The following is an 11,655-nucleotide window of genomic DNA, read 5'->3' as shown; positions in this document are numbered from 1 at the left end:
TAAGTGGGATTAACGAAGGGCACTTAATAAGGATTATTGAAGGCTTAAACAAGCATGCACTAAAAAGCATGCACTAAGTGAGGGTCGACATGTAAATAATGTAAAAAAGACAAGGGGTTAAGGCCAAGCATGGATATAGTTAGGCCAAGTGAATGAAACAAGATCTCAAGGCCTAACAAGGTGGCCTAACAATGCATGGTCATAAGGCCTACTTAAGTAAAAAGCCACCCGAAAAGGGGGGGGGGGGGCTTAATGATGTAAGGTAAATGGGCATTATTTTTAAGGATAACAAAGATGCATCTTCTAAAGATTAATGTCACAACATTTAAAGCCTATAATAGCACTCAAATAGGTTCTTAAGTACACTTATCAAAAGGTAATGACTTACAAAACCCTCTCTCTAGCTCTCATCATTGCCAGCTTGGTCTCCACACAAGTGCTAAATAAGTGGCTTCCTTGATTTCCTATGTTATAGTTACCATGATTACTTTGAATGGTTTATTTTCAACTAGCCTACCATCACTTACATTGCTATGCTAACACATTGGCTTTGAGAGTCCACTTTGAGGCTCAAACCTAAGCAAGCTTCCAAGCTTCATATATCCACAAATTTCCATGCTAGTCTTCATCTCAATGACCACATAGACTTTCAAGCTCATCATTAGCATTAATTGTAACTTATAAATCACCATCATTTCAAGCCAAATTTTTAATTAATTAAGGTCATTTTAAATATTGATCGGACATTTATTCTAGCAAATATTAATGCCTACTCTTAGCTAACATCACCCTCCAAGCTGTACTTAGCTCTAACAAAAATCACCCTCCCCACAACAACTAACCTATTCCATGGCTGCACTTAGCTCTAGCAAACATCACTCTTCCCACAATAACCAATCTATTCCATGCATCCACGTGGAATCTATTCTTGGATAACATCACCATGCTCCCAAGCTGCACTTAGCTCTAGCCACTCCATATGATGGCATCTATGCAGACACTTAGGTGTAACCCCTCCATATGATGGCATCTATGTAGACACTTAGGTGTGTAACCCCTCCATATGATGGCATCTATGTAGACACTTAGGTGTAACCCCTCTATATGATGGCATCTATGCAGGCAGTTAGCTCCATATGATGGAATCTATGTAGGCAACCCCACCACTATTCCACTCCACATATGCAACCTGAGATTCATTCTTACTAGAGTTCCAATAGAAAAACTTCACACTTGTGCTCATGTCAATGAATTTGATATCCCTCCATAAAGGTAGCCTCAAGGACCCCATCCTAGATCCTATCAATTATGTTTTAAAATGTATTACCAAGATTAGATTAGAACTACACTAGTAAGTAGATGCTCGAACATGTATTTTTCCAAAGCCTAATCTAATGCATAATCTAATGCATAATAGTGGCCAATTTTCTAGGCTAGAAGTTGACCTTCTTGTGTGCTGATTTCTAGGCTAGCCAATTCCAACGACATAATAGCATGCAATTTTCTAGGCTAGCCTCAAAGTTGACCTTCCCATGCTAATTTCCAATGCATAAACCTAGTCTCCAATGTGTCGACTTCTATAAAACTAGCTCAAAGTTGATCTTTCCATGTTGATTTCCAATTCACAAACCTATACTCCAATGTGTTGACTTCCATAAAACTAGCCTCAAAGTTGGTCTTTCCCATGCTAATTTCTAGTACACAAACTTGATCCACAATGTGTCCACTTCCATAAAACTAGTTTACAATGTTTTTCCAATGCATAAACCTCCAATGTGTCCACTTCCATAAAAATTAGTTTACAATGTTTTTTCAATGCACAAACCTAGTCTCCAATGTGTCGACTTCCATAACACTAGTCCGTAATGTTTTTCCAATACACAAACCAAGTATCCATTGTGTCAACATCCACAAAACTAGCTTGCAATGTTTTTCACAAGGTTGGTTTCCATATTTTCATGGAATATCATTTTGGGTGGTTTTAAGTTTTTCTTTTATAAGTCGCAATGCATCCTTATATTTGTTTTTAGGATTCCACAATTCCTTCTCACACATTGGATTCCACTTTCCATGAATGAAAACTTGGCTTTCATGTTTTCCACCACATTATCAAGAATTCCATAATTGTAGCCGAGGCTTCCATGTTTTCCACCACATTAACTTCCAAGCTTCATTTTCAAGCTTCATGTCTAAGCTTCCATTCCAAGCCTTATTTTTTTTCACAACTTTTAACCTTTATTTCCAAGCTTCTTGTGAAGTTTTCCTAGACCCTCAGTCCCTTAAGCTCTTTAGAACCTTTCTAAGGAAATTTCTTGTTGGTTCCTTTGATTCATCACTATTAAGCCTAGTGTTAACCTCCTTGGGCTTTTGCTTCATTAATAAGTGAAGGTTGTTCAACTCACATAGCCACAATGAATCAACAAGTGGGTTCTTATGTACTAAAAAACACATTACTCGACAATCCCAATGACATACCAAACAAGCTCCAACTCCTCCCACATGCCTTTCTATTTCCATGTGTTAGTTTGTAGTAAGAAGGCAAAGATGCATCTATATAGGGAAAAGGAAAAATTGACATATGTTCAAAGGATCTTTTTAAACATAATGATGGGGACAATTGATAACTTCATATAGGACTTGGCTTGTTTTCAAGAAAATGAGCCTGAAATTGGGCTAATTTAGTGCACAAATTATGATCCCTTCTTGTGATAAGGGGCTTCCTTGAGAGTAACATATTATGCTACTCATAATTTATGACTAATGTGGTGTTTTTCCAAGTGCACATGAATAACAACATGGGCTGTAAAGATCGTTCATGGATTGTGTTGATTACATAATCCAAGAAAGCATTGCAATACTAAATTTCTTCATTTGATAGAGGAGGTTTATTTTGCATGGCTCAATGGATTGGGTTTCAAGAAAAAAGCACACAATCACACCTATGGAAGGCCACATTTTAGCACCAATGGGATGGTGAATAATGTCCTAGATTCCCCTAGGAGAATGGGATGGTTCTAAGATCGGGACTATGCTTTCTAGAGGAGAATGTCCTAGATTATTGTAATTCTCCTTGCATTATAAGCTTGAAGACTTGTAAGACTAGTTCTCTCCACCCAACCATATCCCAAATAGACCCTAAGCTCATGGTTATATAGGCCCTAATGGTGCATGACCTTCCAGCTTCAACCCCTTGACCACAAGTGAGAGGGAACGAGTGAGAGCACGTTCCGATCGGAGGGGCAATGATTTGTAATGAGCATGAAGACACTTGTTGTATTTTCTTGTGAATATATCACCATTGGATTGTCCAACCACAAACTTAATTTTTATATAGGGAAAAAATCTTAACCACAACAAGAAACCTCAAACGGTGAATCTTAACTTCTATTGAAGAAAAAAGTCTGACGACAACAAGAAACCTCAAACTAGGAAACCCAAAAAACAGAACTCCAATAGTTATGCTATGCATATTCTCCTCCCAAGACAAAAAAACGGGTGACGAATAACATTTGCCATGCGTTTGTAGTTAGCATCCCAAAATTTGTCAATGCATATTCGGACATCCAACAATGCCCTATGGCTTTGCAACATTTGCATGATGGTAGGGTGACGACTAGACAATGCTTGAAATAGCTCCACTTTTGTCAAAGCCTACTGGTGCATAAACTCATGCACAATTGCATCAAGATTTAGCACTTGCAAAAAAACATAATACATATGTTCGCAAGGGAGGTACATCTCATGCTTTGCTTCTCACTTTTGGAAATTCAGACAAGAGCAGCTTGGGTACTCAGACACATTCACCAAATAATTCATTCCAGCAACCCCTTTGTGCTCACATAAATCATGTGTAATTCATTCCAGCAACACGCAACCCCTTTGTGCTCACATAAATCATGTGTAATTCATTACAGAACGACAATGTCTTCTCGAAAAATGCAAGTTGAAATCGAACGACCTTTATGTACATTTGCTTGGAATTCTTTAGCGAGCCTCTTACGCCAATGGACAACCTTACTAGCTCGGTACTTAGGCCTACATGAGCTTGCATGTATTGGTGGTAGGCCTGACCCTACTATCGATTTTGGATTCTATGGGATAGTGCTCCTTCTCTCCAATAGAAACCTCGATCTCTCTAGATCGGCCACCTCCTCCGCTGTAAGGTTTGTACCTTTTGCAACTAGCCAAACACCTAGAGAGTCCAGGTGGTGCAATCACCCACACCAGTGCCAGCAATGTGTATTCACTTTAGCACAAAACCATAGTGTTTTAACTAGTTTCTTCTCTTGATTGTTGGGCAACATGGATTTTGGAGGTGTCAGAATAGCTAGTTCTCTTTTGTTAACTGCCACATGTCAGGCAAAAATCTGAAAGGTGTTTTGGGCTTATGTACATATGGGATGCATTATATGCAAAAAAAACTTTGCCCTGAATGCCCTGGCAAATGTACAGAGTGGGTGGTTTTATGTTTTTTTTTATGAGCTCTTGGTGATGCCTTCACGTGAAAGTATTACGGGAATCCCGAATGTGATGATGGTTGGTCAATCTGGGTTGATTCTGGATGCAGAGATGGCACTCCATTTTTAGCATGAATGTGATGATGACCGGTAGTGTATGGCACCGGACTGCAATGGTCGTGTTCTGGTAAATTATGATGCGGCTGATTGAGAACGTGTGGGCAGTTCTTGCATTGGTTTTGGAAAGTCGTGGGCGCCGCACGTAAAGGTGAAGCACAAGGAAGCAAGGGGCCCTCTTAGCATTGTGGCCATCCTCCAGGCTTTAAAATAAAAAATAAAAAATATACACCATCAACGTGGCCAGCTTGTTGAGGTCCACATGGCCGTTGTTTTGCTGCCAGCACAACACCTAGAAGGTTGGCAAAGAGGAAAAGAGAAAGAAGGTTGCCACCTTGTAGTAGGGATGCTTCTCTGGTAGGTGTGTAGGGACTGATGAGCAGAGAGAGCTGCAGAGGACAGGGGTCTGGTTGCCGTTTTTAAGAGGCAGAGAGGTTCAAAAGCGCTGGAGGTGCCCTTGGTTTTGGTTTGGTCCGCCGGAGGAGTTGTCTGGCGAGGGGCTAGTGCCATGTGAAGGCAGCCATCTCAGTAGAGGGATGTGTGTAGCGAAGAGCGAGAGGGACTGGTGCTGTAGAAGGGAGCCGCTTTGGTGAAGAGCTGTAGCCAGGAGAAGACACGTGAAGGAGCCGCCTCTGAAAGCTTTGGGCGAGCGAATTGGTTTTGCAGTTGCTGACTGGGAGACACCGATGCACTGGTGGCTGGCAGTGTGACTGGAGCGAAAAGAAGAGGAAGCTTTGCTTGGGCTAGGTGTTGGCTGCGCAACTGGTGACTTGAGGAGTGGCCACCTCTGAATGCAGACAGGGGGGTGGAAGTGTGTTGGCCTTGTTTTTGCTGATGGTGGCTGGTGACTCCGACTACAGGCATAGGCAGAGAACGTAGAGAAGAGGAGGCTGGTGATGGGGGTAATGAAGCTAAGGGAGAGAGCAGAGTGAAAGAGACGCTGGCGCCAACTGTAGGGAAAGTTTGGGGCGGTTTTGGAGGACGAGCTGGTGGGCTGTTCTTAATGGCTGCATTTACAGCTGTATGCATGGAGGTTTGGCTGCGTGTACAGGGGCTCAGGGATGTATCTCAGGAAAGATAGGAGACAGGCTTGTGTGGGTTTGTGAACTCGAGGCTGTTTGGTACTCCTTGTCTCTTGAGATTCAAGGGACTTGGTTGGAACGCGGTGTCATGTATTTACAGTTTGTGACAGCCTAGACTGTGAAAATAGTATAGAGTTTGTTGTGAAAAACAGCCTTGGTTTTAGCACTGTCTGTGGATGGTGCTGTGTATGTTTTTGCTGGATGATTATTTGTCTATCGTGGTTTTGTGCTGTCTTTGGTGTGGGTGGGTGGTGAACTGTGTGAGAAGTGTTCCAGGCGGTGGGGCTAGTGGTGCCCCCTTTTTGTAGTTGTGGTATCAAAGTTTGGGAGGTGAAGGGCTATAGAGGCATGGTCTTTGTTCTTGTTTTTACCTCACACCACAGTCATGTACTCTTGCCTATGGCTATCATTCTCTAGCACAACACCCAGAGATGCCAAGATAGGTCTTTTATGTCGCATAGACTTCTTCTCTTGGTCCACTTTTGTGGGCAATCCAGATTAGCCTTTGCCATTTCACTATGGGTCAAGTCAATTAGTCTTTTGCTCATTGACACCCCACCATTCCTTTGAAAGGAAGCGCTCCTTGATTTCTTATAGTCCCGGTCCCAGTCCTAGTATAACCATCCACCAAGTATGCATTACTGTGTGCACAACACAGCCATTGAAAAGTCAACAACAGTAGCCTCATACAAAGAAAATTGCTTCTTATAACTAACAGTTGCTCTCATGCTCTCATGCTCTCATGCTTGTTTTCAGAAAGGTTTGTGGTCAGCAAGAAAGGACCATCTTTGTCTTGTGTCAAAAACCAAGAACTCCAATGCAATATGCACTTCCCACCATGCAAGCCATGTTTCCATTGATGGCAACTCACCCTCCCCACAACATGTCCATTTCTCCACCACTGCTGTAAATCTTGTTTACAATTTGCTGCTGGCAACATCCGAGCTTGCATTCTTTCACTTTCTACACAAGACCTTGTGCCCCTCATGGAAAGGTGGTCTAATACACTGTTTTGTATGATTCACCATGCTCTGCTCCCAATGAAAAGCACATTATCGTTCTTTTTCTGGGTTACGCTTCCCATAAAAATAAATAGAGTGCACTACAATCTAATTTGCACTGCCTCATTAGCCCCATAAAACCCCTGAACTCAAGTTTAGCACATAACCACATTCTTGCATAACAACATTTAACATTTTTCAAAACTCTTTCAGAGCATATATATCCTCAACCTTAAATTCACGTGTAGCAATGGTTAGAAGTTCCTTGAGGAAAGGATCATAAACAAAAGCCCCCATTGAAGACCAACCATGAACACGATGCACGCGTGATCAAAATGCACTCACATCTCCTGTAAGTTATTGCCCAGTCTCATTCTATTTACCAAATCTACTCCACTCCCAGGACCAAGAATTGATGTTTTGAAAACATGTGGGTGGTGGCATGTTTGAACCCAACTGCCCTGGGAAAAGAACACTATGCAAAAACGGATAACCAATCTTGCTTTTCAAATCCAAAATGGCTTCGAGTCCTTTCGGGCCACACACACTTGTCTCTTTAGCTTCTTGAATACATCTCTGAATTCTTTTCTTATTCGACAGTGGAGTGACAACCTTAAGTAGGTTATTTAGCTCCTTGTCACCAAAATCTCCTTCTGTCCCCTCACATTCTTTAATAAAAATGTCAAGGACCAGCTCCTCTTGGGCCACACGCACTTTGACTTGCTTAGGTGTTGCATGTGGACTCCCCTTTGCATGTGAGTATAATTTATCTTCAATTATTATCTTTTGCTCCCTACTAATACCCTCTACACAAGGATGGTCATGGTAACCCAAATGCATTGCGCATCTAGTATAATTCTCCTGATCTTTTGGAACATAATAATATATGACAACAGGACATTGCTTCACACACTTAGGTGGAAGTCTACAATGACTACATACACGAGTTCCAGTCTCTTCTCTTAGTCTCCCAACTTGAGGCACCTTCTGCACTCTCCCAATTCAGTGAGTCTCATTCATAACTGAAGTGGCCACAATGTGCGAGCACTCTAGATTGTAGCAATGTAGGTGACCAGCACACCTGCTCAGTCGCACTATACCTAAAAAGCAATCACTACTACAAGTTACATAGTCTGCCCATACATGACCATCATGTTTATGATCCATTCCTAGCATTGAAGAATTTTGCCCCAAGAAGGAGGGAGCTCAAAAGCAATACATCCATCATAGGACACATGAAGTTCATTCACAACAGATACTATTTGATGCACACTTTTAAAGGCAACATGTATATTGCTCCCTCTAGGCTGAACACGAATAAGATAAAAAACACTCGAGCAATGCAAAGAGGATGTCTGATCTACCATGTTATCTTTCTTCATAGTTTCCTCTTCATCAAGCACTACCAAGTTGATAGTATCTAACCTAAATTTATAAAATGCTTGAACATCTGCATCCAACACATATCCCTCGGTCCCATCAACAAGTGTTTGAGCTTCAATCTTAATACTTTCTGCAACCAAAGTTATTGGGTGCAGAGTGAACCTCTTGCTAGAGAGCGCAAAGTGTTCTTGTATTTCCGATAGAGATACCTCATTATATTTTTAGCTCGAACGTATAACAAGCTTTGTTCCCACCTTTGGACCATAGATGGTCATACACCTAGCCATTGTAGATGTCAAAAGAGCAGGGCGAAACCACAAGAAAATGGCCAGATGACGTGTATACATTAGCAAGAAAATGCATGTACACCAATATATAGTGTGTATACCCAAGCTCACAAGATACACTATTTTAATGTAAGAATTTATTATGACAATTGTCAATAAAGATAATATTGTATATTAGATAACCACCTCTATTAGATATTGAAAAAATATAATATCAATGTATTATTTATTTATATATTCAATTAATAGGTATTAAGTTTGTTCAATATATAAACCTTATAAATATGTATTTACATAATTACATTAAATTAATATATGTGTAATTTATTTATACATTTATATGTGTAATTATATTTATGCATTTATATGTGTAATTATATTTATGCATTTATATGTGTAATTATATTTATACATTTATGCTTTCACATTATTTATGTATAACTAAATTATAATAACACAATGGAAAAATATTTAAATCTAAAATATAATTATATTCAAATCTAAAATATTTAAATAACTTTATCAAGCTAGCATTTTTTTGTAGTATCTCGAGAATGATCCAATTACTATAAAGAAAACGTGGCTCCAATATACAGAATCTAGCAAGCAATATTGCTCTAAAACTCCCAAGAATGAGTACGACGGCTTCGTATTCGGCCGCCCGAGAGTTATGATGACCCTACATTTCCTATCTCTTTCTCACTTCATCTTCCTCTTAGTACTGTTGTGTTCCCTTCTCAGGCAACTCTCTCCTCCAAAGATCTAAGCGGATTGGCACTCTCTCCTCTAAAGAAGACATTGGATCTCTTCCAAAAGATATTTCCTGCAAATTCTTTTTCACTTTGAATCACCTATTGTTCCCATTGGCTGGCGCTTTACTGATTTGCCATGGCTCAATAGCCATTGGCCAACACTTTACTGATTTTCCATGGCTAAATTGAATGGCTGGCACTTTACTGATTTGACATGGCTCAATAGCTTTGTTGGTCTTCGATTGTTAAAAAAAAGGGGCTAGAAGCAGCCCACATATCGGCATGGGCCTTTCAGCCCCCCTTTTTTTTGTTATGGTTGTGAGGTTATGTCTGCAAATCATGGCAAATCATGAAGTTTTCTGAGTTTTTTTTTGCTATGGCTGTGTGGTGTTGGATCAACAAATCATGAAGTTTCTTGAGTTTTTGTTGCTATGGGCTGTGTGGTTTTGGCATGCATGACATAAATAAAAAGGGGGGCTGGAAGCAACCTGCGCCGGCATGGGCCACTTCCAATCCCTTTTTTGTTTATGTCATGCATGCCCAAGGGCAACAAGCTCTGCATAGTATTGGCATTCACTCTTTATTCTTGACCCAAGCAATAGCTTATCTTCAACAAGCCTACCACATGTATCACATCCATGTGTCTTCATGTCCAGAGTCTTGCGGATTTGCATGCAAGGAATCTAGAAGGCCCTTGAATAGAGTTTGAGGTTCTCCCTGGCTAATCTTTGCTCTTGAAGTATGTCTAAAGCTCCCATAAACTCACCATTTCAAGCAATCAAGGTAGATGACAAGCAATCAAGGTAGATGACAAGCATGGCATACCTTTTAGGCCAGATGACAAGCGTGGCATATTGGGCTTTGGCCATGGCCAATATCATTGGGAAGAAGCAACCCACGTCAAAGTGGGCTACTTCCCAAACGGTAGTGGCCATGTGTTGATAGGTGTGCAATTATACTCTTCTCGTACTCATCATCATTCCTCTCTCAAGTCATCATTGAGAAGTGTGATAGCATGTAGAGGCTTGTGGTGGTTGGGTAGGCGTAAGTGCCATAAGACACTACCAATGTGTTGGAATTAGGGTTGCAGGAATGCACACACAACTTCAAGAAGATGAGGAAGCTTGAGCACAACACAGTAGTGTATTATGAGTGCCAAAAATGAAAGATAACAAGCCCTAGAAGATAATGGGCGTATATACAATGCACGGGGGAAAAAACCTCCTAGTGAGGGAAAAAGTGCCCCGGCGGTCCTAAGTGTGTTCACACACATCACTACTATAATATGGTAACAAATCCCCCCTGGAGTGATGTGGTGAACAAGAGCTAGCACTCATGTATAGGGAAGTGTCTAGCTATGTGGATGAATCCACAAAAGGGAGTAAGCCCAAAGCTTTGCGAAAAGCTTCGAACTTCTCACGAGGCAGAGCCTTTGTGAAAAGGTCTGCAAGGTTATCCTGTGTTGGCACATAAGCCAAACTGATCTCTCCTGCAGAGAGTCTCTCCCTGACATAATGGTAGTGCACCTCAATGTGCTTCGTACGAGCATGGAACACTGGGTTCCGCGCAACTGCCAATGCGCTCTGACTGTCAGTGAAGATGGTGGTGGCAGATGGCTGCCCAACACCCAAATCAGCCATAAGGCGTCTGAGCCACACACACTCAACCGTAGCTGTGAAAGCTGCCCTGTACTCAGCTTCACAACTAGAAGTGGCCACAGTAGGCTGCTTCTTGCTCAACCATGATATGCATGAGCTTCCAAGCATGAAGCAAAAACCACTCGTGGACACGCGTGTGTCATAACAACCAGCCCAGTCAGAATCTGAAAAAACATGTAAATCTGGCGGCAATGATCCCCCCTTGGGATAAAACAACCCAAGATGCCGAGTACCACTCAAATAGCGAAAGATACGCTTCACTGCCTGCCAATGCTTAATGCCTGGGCTATGCATAAATCTGCTCACCTGTGAGACTGCAAACTGAATGTCTGGCCTCGTAATGCATACATAAATGAGGCAACCAACAGCTGTCTGATAGAGTGTGACATCAAAGTGATCTCCAGCATCATGAAGACTCAACTTCAAACCTGTCTCCATTGGAGTAGCAATAGGCTTGCAGTCTTCAAGGCCAAATCTCCGCAACAATGTTTCAATATACTTTGTCTGACACAAAGCAATACCTCCATCACACTGCTTAAATTGTATCCCCAAATAATGATGCAAATGCCCCAAATCTGACATCTCAAAAGAGGCATTCAAATCAGCCTTAAAATCAGCAATATGACTCTCATTTGGTCCTGTGAGCAGCATGTCATCGACATAGAGAGCAATGATTAGATGTACACCATCCACACGTTTAACATACAAAGTGCTTTCTGTTGGACTATTCTGAAACCCATGTGCAGTCAAATATGCATGTATTTTTTCATACCAAGCTCGTGGAGCTTGCTTTAAACCATATAAAGCCTTTTTTAACCTGCACACTTTGTTTTCCTGCCCTCTTTGAACAAAACCACGAGGCTGCGATACATACACCTCCTCATGCAAATCTCCATTTAAGAACGCAGTCTTTATGTC

Source organism: Cibotium barometz, chromosome 42, assembly GCF_041138505.1.
Source record: "Cibotium barometz isolate CiBa-2024 chromosome 42, ASM4113850v1, whole genome shotgun sequence".
NCBI classification, from domain to species: Eukaryota; Viridiplantae; Streptophyta; class Polypodiopsida; order Cyatheales; family Cibotiaceae; genus Cibotium; species Cibotium barometz.
Note: the sequence above shows the minus strand (reverse complement) of the source record.